General features: G+C 36.2%; 1 pseudogene; it reads right to left on the bottom strand.

Annotated features, from left to right (window-relative positions):
* Nucleotides 1-3,287: 3,287 nt before the first annotated feature.
* LOC144308839 (stress-70 protein, mitochondrial pseudogene) lies at nucleotides 3,288-9,526 on the bottom strand (annotated as a pseudogene).
* Between the last annotated feature and the right edge of the window lie 1,293 nt (nucleotides 9,527-10,819).

Genomic DNA, 10,819 nt, shown 5'->3' with positions numbered 1-10,819 from the left:
TACTTTATGGCTTTTCAAAATTATCTGTAACATCTTTCACTAGCCTTCAATAAAACTTAGATATTACATTTCACATGGATAAAAAGAGGAACTGTAGTAAAACAATTTGGCAATAACAGATCTTTATTGAAGGCCAAAAACATTCAATTAGAAAACATTCAATTCAGTAAAGAGAAATTTGTTACATAAAATCAAGAACACAAAATAGACCAGATTACTCTCATTTTATTTTTTTTGTCAATTTCAATAGTCAGTAAATGCATTATGAATCATTTCTACCTTTTGGTTTATCCACTCAGAAACAGCTATTTACAACAGAGAAGCTGAATAAGCTGAATAAGTCAAGTGATTGTAGGGCCAAGAAGTTTGTTTATAATTTTTCTTTAATTAAAGCTGGTTCCTCTTTTCAAGGATGTAGTAGGTTGAATGGTGGCCCAAAAAGTATTAAGTTTTAATTCCTGAAAAATGTAAATACCATCTTATTTAGAAAAAGTGTCTTTGCAGATGTGATTAAGTTAAGAATTTTGAGAGATGCCTGGGTGACTCAGTGGTTTAGCATCTGCCTTTGGCTCAGGTCATGATCCTGGGTTCCTGGGATCAAGTCCAACATCAGGCTCACTGCAGGGAGCCTGCTTCTTCCTCTGCCTATCTCTCTCTCTCTCTCTCTCTCTCACTCTGTGTCTCTCATGAATAAATAAATAAAATCTTTAAAAAAAAGAATTTTGAGATGAGATTATTCAGGTGGGCCCTGAATGCCATCATCAGTGTCCGTATAAGAAAAAAGTAGAATGACATTCCATTGGAGTGATATGGACATAAGCAAAGGAATGTTGTCAGCCACCAGAAGCTGGAAGAGGCAAGAACATATTCTACCCTAGATCCTCAGAGAGAGCATGGCTCTGCTTATACCTTGATTTTGGACTTATGGTCCCCAGTACTGTAGAGGATAAATGTGTGTTTATTTTTAAATAATGCACTCTTTTTAGTAATTTGCTATAGAAGCCATAAGAAAATAATACAGATATTTTTGTGCCTGGAAATGGGATGCTGCTGTAACAAACACAAAAATCCGAAAGTGATTTTTGGCTTGAGTTATGGATAGAAGCTGGAAGAAATTTGAGAAGCATGGTGGAAAAAGCTTAGATTTCCTTGAATAGACTTTTGATAGAAATAAGGATGTTAAAGGCTCTTCCAGTGAGGGCTCAGGAGGAAATGAGAAACATGGTAGAGAAAGCCTGTATCATCTAATGGAATACATATATTGCCTGTCATGATGAACAGAATGGTGGTAGAAACATGTGCATTAGAGGCATTTCTGGGGAAGGCGCAGAAAGAAATGGGGAGTTTATCATTGGCAATCAGAAGAAAGATTATTTTTTATTATATACACCAGAAAACTTAGCTGAATTGTTTTTCATTCTGTTTTCTGAGCATGCATTTTGTCTAGTGATATGCATGTGGCTTTCTAAATCCCTCAGTGTACACAGGTGTTTCTAAATGTCTTTATTTCCCAAAGCAATTGTCTCCCCAGATTTTTCTGCCAGGCTGTAGGTGGTCAATTGTGTGCTCAAACATAATCTATGGTCCCAGTTGGCTGTGGATTTTTCTTTAGGCTTACAATATTTTTGGGCAATGCCTGCCATTTTTTTTTTCTACTCTAAGTGAGTTTTTAGTTAGGCAAAGATATGGGACCTTTTGTCAGTCTTTCAGGTAGCCCCAGGCAGGTTAGAACAGATAAACACTGTAATTTGCAAATATCATCCACTAGGCTGTCTCCAGAACCAGGTACAAAGGCCTGACACTGCTGAGCCAAGGAGAGGGTGAGGTAAGGGCAAGTAAAAATGCCACAAAGCTTTCCTACCATTTTTAAGTTGTTTTTTCTCTTTATTTAGCATTCACTTGTTTGCTGTAAACCTTTAACTGTTTTCCAGATGTCTAACAAAGCTGGTTCTGACAGTTCTTGCTTGTTTTTCAATGCTTTTTTGGAGTAATGGATGTTTGGAATTGCTCCTCCAGTTTTGCTGGACTCACTCCCATATGAACCTTTTCATATGTTGCTGAATGTGATTTGCTACTTTTTGAGGATTTTGGTTCTATGTTCAAAAGAGATACTAGCTTTTAGTTTTATTGTTATATCTTTGCTTTATTTTTGAGTCAGGATAACACTGACTTCCTAAAATGAATTGAAATTGTTCCTTCCTCTTTTATTATATGTAAGGGTTAGGGAAAGATTTGTGTTAAATCTTTTTTAAGTGATTGTATAATTCATTAAGAAAGCCCTCTGGTGCTAGGCTTTTCCTTGTTGAATTTTTTTTTACTATTTATTCAATCTATTTCTTAAAGGTACATTCAGATTTCTATTTCCTCTTTAGTCAGTTCTGATAGACTGTGTCCCCAGAAGAGTTTGTCTTTTCTATGTTATCTATTTTGTTTGCATACAACCATTTTTTAATATTCCCTTATAATTTATTTTTATTTTTTTAAATCAGTATTTCCTCTTTCATTCTTAATTTTAATCATCTGAGTTTTCTTTTTCCTCTCGATCTGTCTACTTGAATATTTGTGAGTTTTGTTGATTTTTTCAAAAGAAAAAAATTGATTTTGAGTGTCCTTATTATTTTACTATATTTTGTTTACTGATTTATCTATTTCCACTCTAGTTGTTATTTATTTCTTCAGCTTGCTGAAGTTTGCTCCAAACTCCAAAGTAAGAGATTAGGATACTAATTTTGAGATCTATATTTTTTTAATATAGTCACATGGAGCAATAATTTTAGCTCTAAGCACTGCTTACTCTGCATCCCAAGTTTTGATATGTTTTGTTTTTGTTTTCATTTATTTCAAAGTATTTTTTTTTACTTTTTCATATTTATTTAAAAAAAAACCCAGAATGGATTAAAAAAAAAAAAGAGCCATCAACAAGGACAGAAGTGCCAGACACAGGCCAGAAGGTAGCTGGAAAAATATGCCTTAGGAAAGTTAGGGAGCCCTATTACCTTTAAAAATATAAAGCTGAAAAAAAATAATAAAATAAAAATAAAAATATAAAGCTGTAACTAACAGCTATTTTTCTGTTATCTAGCTACTCCTGCCCTACCCTCCAACATGGCATAGCTGGCTTGCCTTGTAAGGCCTCAGTTTCATGAAGAATCCCATGTACACAAAGGCTGGTGTAGTAGTTCTTAATTCACTAGAAGATCTCATCCCCACATGGTCTCATTCCAGGTGTGTGGCTGACTACCTTCATCATTCTGCTTAGAGATGGTTTCATCTCTTGAAAATACAGCTACTAAAGCACAAAACATTGTTTATATAATGATCAACAAATCTTCCCCTCCCTTTACATGCAGGTGATAAATGACTAAGTACAGAGTACTGTGAATTTTGTACGGTTGAAATTCTCATTAAATGATCATTAGCTTATGGTCACTAAATTTACATATTAAGGAAATTATATATAGAATACTGCAAAAACACAGTAAAAGATTGAAGTTTCCCCATTTCTGCTCAAAAGTCCCTTCACTCCCAAGCATCATATTTTGACTCTGAAGTTTGTTATTACTGTTTTTCCTCCTTTTGATCTTCCTTTTGTTCCCCAGTGCCAGAACTTCCAGAGCCTTCTCACTCAGATGCCATCTTTTTGTATGCCATTTTGAAGAGCCTCAGTGATGCTTGCTGAAGGGAAGATGTTGCCTGCCTTATGTTTTCTCCCATTTCACTGTCTTTTCGAGCCAGAAGTTCCCTCATTTTGGAAATCTCTTCTTTTAGCTTGTTGCATTCATCAGCAGGCAATTGGTCCTTGAATTCTTCCATTTTTGTTTCTGTGTCATGAATGATTCTTTTAGCCATATTAACTGCTTCAACTCGTTCCTTCTTTCACCTGTCTTCTTCAGCATACTTTTCTGCATTTTTAACCATATTTTCAATATCATCTTCACTTAACTGACCAGAAGAATGAATCACAATCTGCTGCTCGTGTCCTGTACCCTTATCTTTGGCTGAAACATGTACAATCCCATTGGCATCAATGTCAAATGTAACTTCAATCTGAGGGACTCCACGAGGGGCTGCTTACCTTTGATTGGAATTCCAAACCATCTCTCTCTCACCCTGACACACTTTAATCTCCACTTGAGTCTGACCATCAGCAGCTGTAGAAAACACCTGGATTTTCTTGGTTGGAATAGTGGTGTTTCTGTTGATAAGTTTGGTAAAAACACCTCCCACAGTCTCAATACCCAGAGACAGAGGAGTGACATCCAGGAGCAGCACATCTGTGACATAACCAGCTAACACACCTCCCTGAATGGCAGCTCCGATGGCCACAGCTTCATCAGGATTGACAGCTTTGCATGGGGCTCAGCCAAAGAGATCCTGTACAGTCTGCTGAACCTTGGGTATCCTAGTCATGCCACCAACAAGAATCACTTCTCCAATGTCACTCTTGCTGACTTCTGCATCTTGCATGGCTTTTTGGCATGGAGCGATGGTTCTCCTGATTAGATCAGTGACAATGTCTTCAAACTGAGCCCATGTCAGCTTCATATTCAAATGCTTGGGTCCAGAAGCATCCATAGCAAGATATGGCAAATTAATGTCGGTCTGCACAGATGAGGAGAGTTCACACTTAGCCTTCTCAGCAGCTTCCCGAACCCTCTGAAGTGCCATGTTGTCTTTGGTTAAATCAACTCCTGTCTCTCTTTTGAACTCCTTCACAATGTGTCATAGCAAGGCCTGTTCAAAGTCCTCGCCACCTAAGAAAGTATCTCCATTGGTGGACTTCACCTCAAACACTCCTTTCTGAATTTCCAGGATAGAAATATCAAAAGTCCTACCACCTAAATCATATACAGCAATGATCTTGTCTTCTGATTTATCTAGACCATAGGCCAGCGCAGCAGCTGTGGGTTCATTAATTACTCAAAGCACATTTAGTCCAGATATCTGGCCAGCATCCTTAGTGGCCTATCTCTGAGTCATTGAAATAAGCTGGAACAGTGATCACGGCATTTTTTGCTGTATGCCCAAGGTAATTTTCTGCAGTCTCTTTCATCTTCATCAACACAAATGCTCCAATCTGACTTTGAGAATAGAGTTTTCCATGAGCTTCAATCCAAGCATCTCCATTGGAGGCACGGACAATTTTAAAGGGCACATTTTTAATATCTTTTTGTACTTCAGGGTCATCATATCACCGGCCAATGAGATGCTTGGTGGCATAGAATGTATTGTTTGGGTTGGTGACAACCTGTCTCTTGGCTGGCATGCCAACAAGTCACTCACCATCTGATGTAAAGGCCACAACTGAATCTGGCTCAAAGTATTTTCTAATTTGTCTTGTGATTTCTTTATTGACTCATTGGTTATTTAGTAACATGTTATTTAATTTCATAGATTGCAGGATTTTTCAGGGGTTTTTTTTGTTATTGATTTCAAATTTTATTCTATTGTGGTCAGAAAACATACTTGATATGATTTCCTTTTATATTTATTGTGACTTATTTTGTGGCCTAACATATATAGTTGACCTTTGAACAACATAAGTTTGAACTGTGGAAATTCACGTATATGTGGATTTTTTTTATAGCACAGTACTTTATTTATTTATTTATTTATTTTTAGCACAGTACTTTAAAAACAATTTCTCTTCCTTAGGATTTCCTTAATAACGTTTTATTTTCCCTAGCTTTCTTTATGGTAAGAATACAGTACATACATACATACATATGACTTATAAAATACGTGTTAATAAACAGTTTATATTGTCTATAAGGCTCCACTAAACAGTAGGCTATTAGTAGCTAACTTTTTGGGTAGTCAAAAGTTATATGTGGATTTTCAATTTTGTCAGGGATTGGCATGTATAACTACTGCATTGTTCAAGGATTAACTGTACTCAGTTCTGGAGATTGTGTTCCCAAATTTGTATTAATTTTCTGTTGTGCTGTAACAAATTATCACTAACTTATGAGTTTAAAATAACCAATTTTAAAAATTACATTTCAATACCTCAGAAGTCTAAGTGGGTCTCACTGGGCTAATGTCAAGATGTTTAAGTAGTTGTATTCCTTTATGCAGGCTTTAAAAGAGAACCTGTTCCCTTGCCTTTTCAGCTTCTGGAAACTACCTGCACTCTTTTTTGGCTCGTCCTCCTTTGTACCTTCAAAAATAGCAGTGATCCTTTGTTTCTTTCTTGAATTACATGACTCTTTTCCTCAGATTGGATAATCTCAATTGAACTAGCCTCAGTTTTGCTGATTCTTTCTTCTGTTTCTTCAAATCTGCTGCTGAACCACTCTAGTGAATTTTTCATTCCAGTTATTTAATCAACTTCAGAATTGCTATTTGGTCCTTTTTAAGAAATACATTATACTCCTTTCTTTATATTCTCTATTTGGTGACCTCGTTCTCATATTTTCTTTAGTTATTTAGGTGTGATTATTATTTTTTTTAGTTCTTTGAACATATTAAATTAGCAATTTCAACATTTAATTAGTAAGTCCAATGTTGGAGCTTCCTCAGGGACATGTCATACTGACTGCTTTTCCTATGTATCAGCCATACTTTCTTATTCCTTCGCATATGTTGCAATTTTTTTTAAGATTTCATTTGTTCATGACAGACACAGAGAGAGAGAGGCAGAGACACAGCCAGAGGGAGAAGCAGACTCCATGCAGGGAGCCTGACGTGGGACTCCATCAGGGGTCTCCAGGATCACACCCTAGGCTGAAGGCGGTGCTAAACTGCTGAGCCACTGGGGCTGCCCAAATTTTTATTGAAACCTGCACATTTTAGATATTATTATGCAGGAAACCTTCAAATCAGATTCTTTTGCATATCCTTGCCAATATTTAGTATTGCCAATGTTCTGGATTTTGGCCATTCTAATAAATGTGTAGTGCTATCTCTCTCTCTCTCTCTCTCTCTTTTTTTTTTTTTAGTGGAGTTTCTAAAATAATGCAGTAAAGTCTGTATTCTTTGTGATGTGTAACCTCTGACATCTCTGCTCAGGCTGCTTACTGGGCAGCTAGTGATTATATGAAGATTTCCTTAGATACCTGAAACCAATGAATCTCCCAGCTTTTGTAGCAGGACTATCTGTGGGGATATATGCAAATGCCTGGATATATCTTAAACACTTGGCCAGGAAGTTTACAACTCCATCTTAGCTTTCACTTCCTGCTTGTTTAAAGACTTAAGATAGTGAGAGGTGAGAGATTAGGGCCTTCTCAGATGTTTTCTGAGCTTGTGGATAGCCCTAGACCTGTTCACAGTCCTATACATGTGGCCTTCTAGATGAAAGAGAAAGGTAAAGAGGAGAGAAATAAAGAGTGGCTAAAAGCATTCTAGCCTGCACTGCAGTCCTAAGAAACTTCTGCAAGATCATTGGGGCATCCCTGAGCCAAAGTCTCCCATCAGAACAGTCCTGAGTGTCTCAGAAGTAGACCTGTCTTATACTTGCTATGCCCAATTATTTACTGACTGGGAGCAACTGATGAGAAGAATGGCCTCTGAACAGAGCAAATACAATGATTGATTTCAAAGTGCTGCAGCTGGGCTGCAGGTCAATTATACTACCTATCATCAGAGAGATGAGAAGGACCTTTTCATGCCATTATGCATGGCAACATAAATTTATTTATATATCTGTAGGTCAGTTTGGCAATAGTTTTCAAATGTATTCTGCTTGTTCCCTTTCACATAGCAATTCTATCTCTAGGAATTTATCCTGTAGAAATACACAAGTATGTAACAATATATGCAAGGTAATGTTTATTGCATCATCATTTTTCATTGTTAGAATTTGGAATTAAAGGTTTATTTTTTTAAGATTTATTTATGATAGACACACACAGAGAGAGAGGCAGAGACACAGGCAGAGGGAGAAGCAGGCTCCAAGCCTGGAGCCCGAAGTGGGCGGGACTCCAGGATCGCGCCCTGGGCCAAAGGCAGGCGCCAAACCACTGAGCCACCCAGGGATCCCCAATTAAAGGTTTATTAATAGAGGACTAGGGAAAATAGCACATAGCAATTGAAGAGGATACTAAATAGGATATTATTAAAATATCTGTATTAAAGAAGCCATAAAAAGGGAAGAAAACTAAGTAAATGAATTCTTTATCTTTCTGAATAAAAGGTGAATTTTTAGCTCCAAAATTTTATCGCAAAGAAGAGATCTTTATAATTCTTATCTCATATTACAAGACCTCTCATGATTGCTTTATTTTAAACAACTACTTGAGGAAGATACATTGATCTAAACTAAGCCCTATTAATGTTACTTTGGGATGCTAATAGAAATTACCAGTCACCATTGGTAAGAAAAAAGATGATGATGAAATATTAATACTAAATTTAAAATGATTGTCTATGGAGAGGGGAGATGATGTCACAATTGCAGATTTTAGATACCATTAAGAAGAAATCTTTTAAAGAAAAAAAAGAACAAATCTTTTTCTTTTTTCTTTTTTTTTGTTGTATGAACAAACGTTTTAAAGACTACTTTAAAAGCAAATATATAAATAGTTACATCATAAAAATGATGAAAATAGATACATACTTATGATTTAAAATACATTTCTCATGACAGCATTACATGTAGATTTACAAAGTGTTTTCTCGGGCAGCCTGGGTGGCTCAGCAGTTTAGCTCTGCCTTTGGCCCAGGTTGTGGTCCTGGAGACCCGGGATTGAGTCCCACTTCAGGCACCCTGCATGGAGCCTGCTTCTCCCTCTGGCTGTGTCTCTGCCTCTCTCTCTCTCTCTCTGTGTCTCTCATGAATAAATAAATGAAATTAAAAATAAAATAAAAAATAAAACGTGTTTTCTCTAAAATGTCTTAGACGAAAATAAATATGTTGTGCTCTGGAAAACTGGGTTAGATCACTCAGGAAGAAACTTCAGTGATGATCACAACTGATGTTAAATTTCCAAATAGAGTGTGAATAAAATTGTTTCATGAAACATGAGAGAGAGAATATAGCATGCTAAATGTGTGGTTTTAAGTATACATGTGTAACTAATTTATTATTTTCAAAGTCAATATTATAAGAAGATTCTTGCTTATTTAACTTCTATTTATATAATTTTCTTTTTTCACGTTAGCCACACACTCTCTTTAAATTTTTTCTCCTCAAGGAAACAGAAAAAAGTATTTATATTCAAAATTATCTTATAATTGAGTATATATGGAAACTTCTCCAGCCCTGCAGAAAATCTGCTTCATTTCTCATATGGAGAAGTTAAAATGCATATTTTTATTAAAATTGTTTATATTCATTTTCTATCACTGCCACACAAATTATAACAAATTTAGTGGCTTAAAATAATCTCTGTAGATGGACCAACATGGACCATCTGGGCTAAAATCAAGGCATCCACAGAACTGCATTTCTTTCTGAAGACTCTGGTGGAGAATCCATTTCTTTGCCTTTTCTAGCCTCTTGGAGCTATCCACATTCTTTTTCTCATGGCCTTCCTCCTCCTCCACCTTCTAAGCCAGCAACAGCAGGTTTAGTAGTTCTCATGGTACTATGTCTCTAAATTCTCTGCAGCTGGGAATGACTCTCCACCTTTAAAATCTCATGAGATTAGATTGGACATTCCCTGATAATCCAGAATAATCTCCCCATCTCAAGGCCCTTAACCCTAAACATATCTGTAAAGTCCCTTCGTCATGCAAAGTACTGTATTAACAGGTTCTGTGGATTAGAACATGGACATTTTTGAGGGGTGAGCATTATTCTTTCTTCTACATTATTACTTAAAGAATAAAACTTAAGTCTATTATCAATATCATTTCAGACTCTGTCAATAGAGCAATAGTGTATCAACAAATCTGTGCTATTGGTTTGGGTGCTATAAAGTAAAATACAAAGAAGTAGGCCCTACCCCAAAGAGCATACTATATTGTTGAATCATCAGGAACATTCACAAAAAGACAATTAACAATGAAATGCTTATATGTTGTCAAATTCATTTGTTCAAGGGTATTTCTTGAGTACCTGCTATGTTGTTCTAGGCTCTGACAATACCATAGGAGTGAACTACACAATATCTGTCTTCATAAAGCTGATTTTCAAGTGGGGAAAATAACAAATAAGAAAATAGACTAATAGACATACTGTAATATCAAGCAGTGATAAGTGGTATAGAGGAAAATAAAGCAAATTAAGAGGATAAAGGAGTGGAATAGTCATTCTAAAAACCAGTCCTCTGTGAGAGCTGAATGAGTGAAATGGTACAGGGAGATATTTACTTCACTAGAGTAATCTTGAAGTCTTCATGTTTAAAAATGGAATAAAAGTCTTAGGAGCATAAGTAAGGTTAAAAAATGGACAGACCAATATTTCTCCTTTTGTTCCATGGATCACCCTCATCAGAATCCACTCAGGTAGCTGCTAAAAGTGCAGATTCCCAAGTGCCACCTATGGACCTAATGAGTTAGAGTCTCTGGGAATGGAAGCCTAGGAATATATCAAGTGATCCTTACCTACACTGAATCATGAGAAAACACCAAGATAGAGGCTTAAAACATTAAAATTCAAAAGAGAATTATGCTTCCCCTACCCTGCAACAACATGAATGCTTGGAGGAGTAATGAGCAGATTAAACTGATGAAACAGATGGCTCAAACTGGAATGGTGCCTGCCATCAGGTTAAGGAGTTTAAACTATGGAATGATGGGTCATCAAGTATTAATGACCAAGCAATTAACATTAAAAAAGAATATTTTATTATTATTAGCAATAGTTAGGACTATTATTAGTAGCAGCACTGTGCAGGATGGATTGGAGGTAAGGGTGTCAATAACAAGGAAA

The sequence above is a fragment of the Canis aureus genome, chromosome X, assembly GCF_053574225.1.
Source record: "Canis aureus isolate CA01 chromosome X, VMU_Caureus_v.1.0, whole genome shotgun sequence".
NCBI lineage: Eukaryota > Metazoa > Chordata > Mammalia > Carnivora > Canidae > Canis > Canis aureus.
Note: the sequence above shows the minus strand (reverse complement) of the source record. Positions and strands in the feature narration are given on the sequence as shown.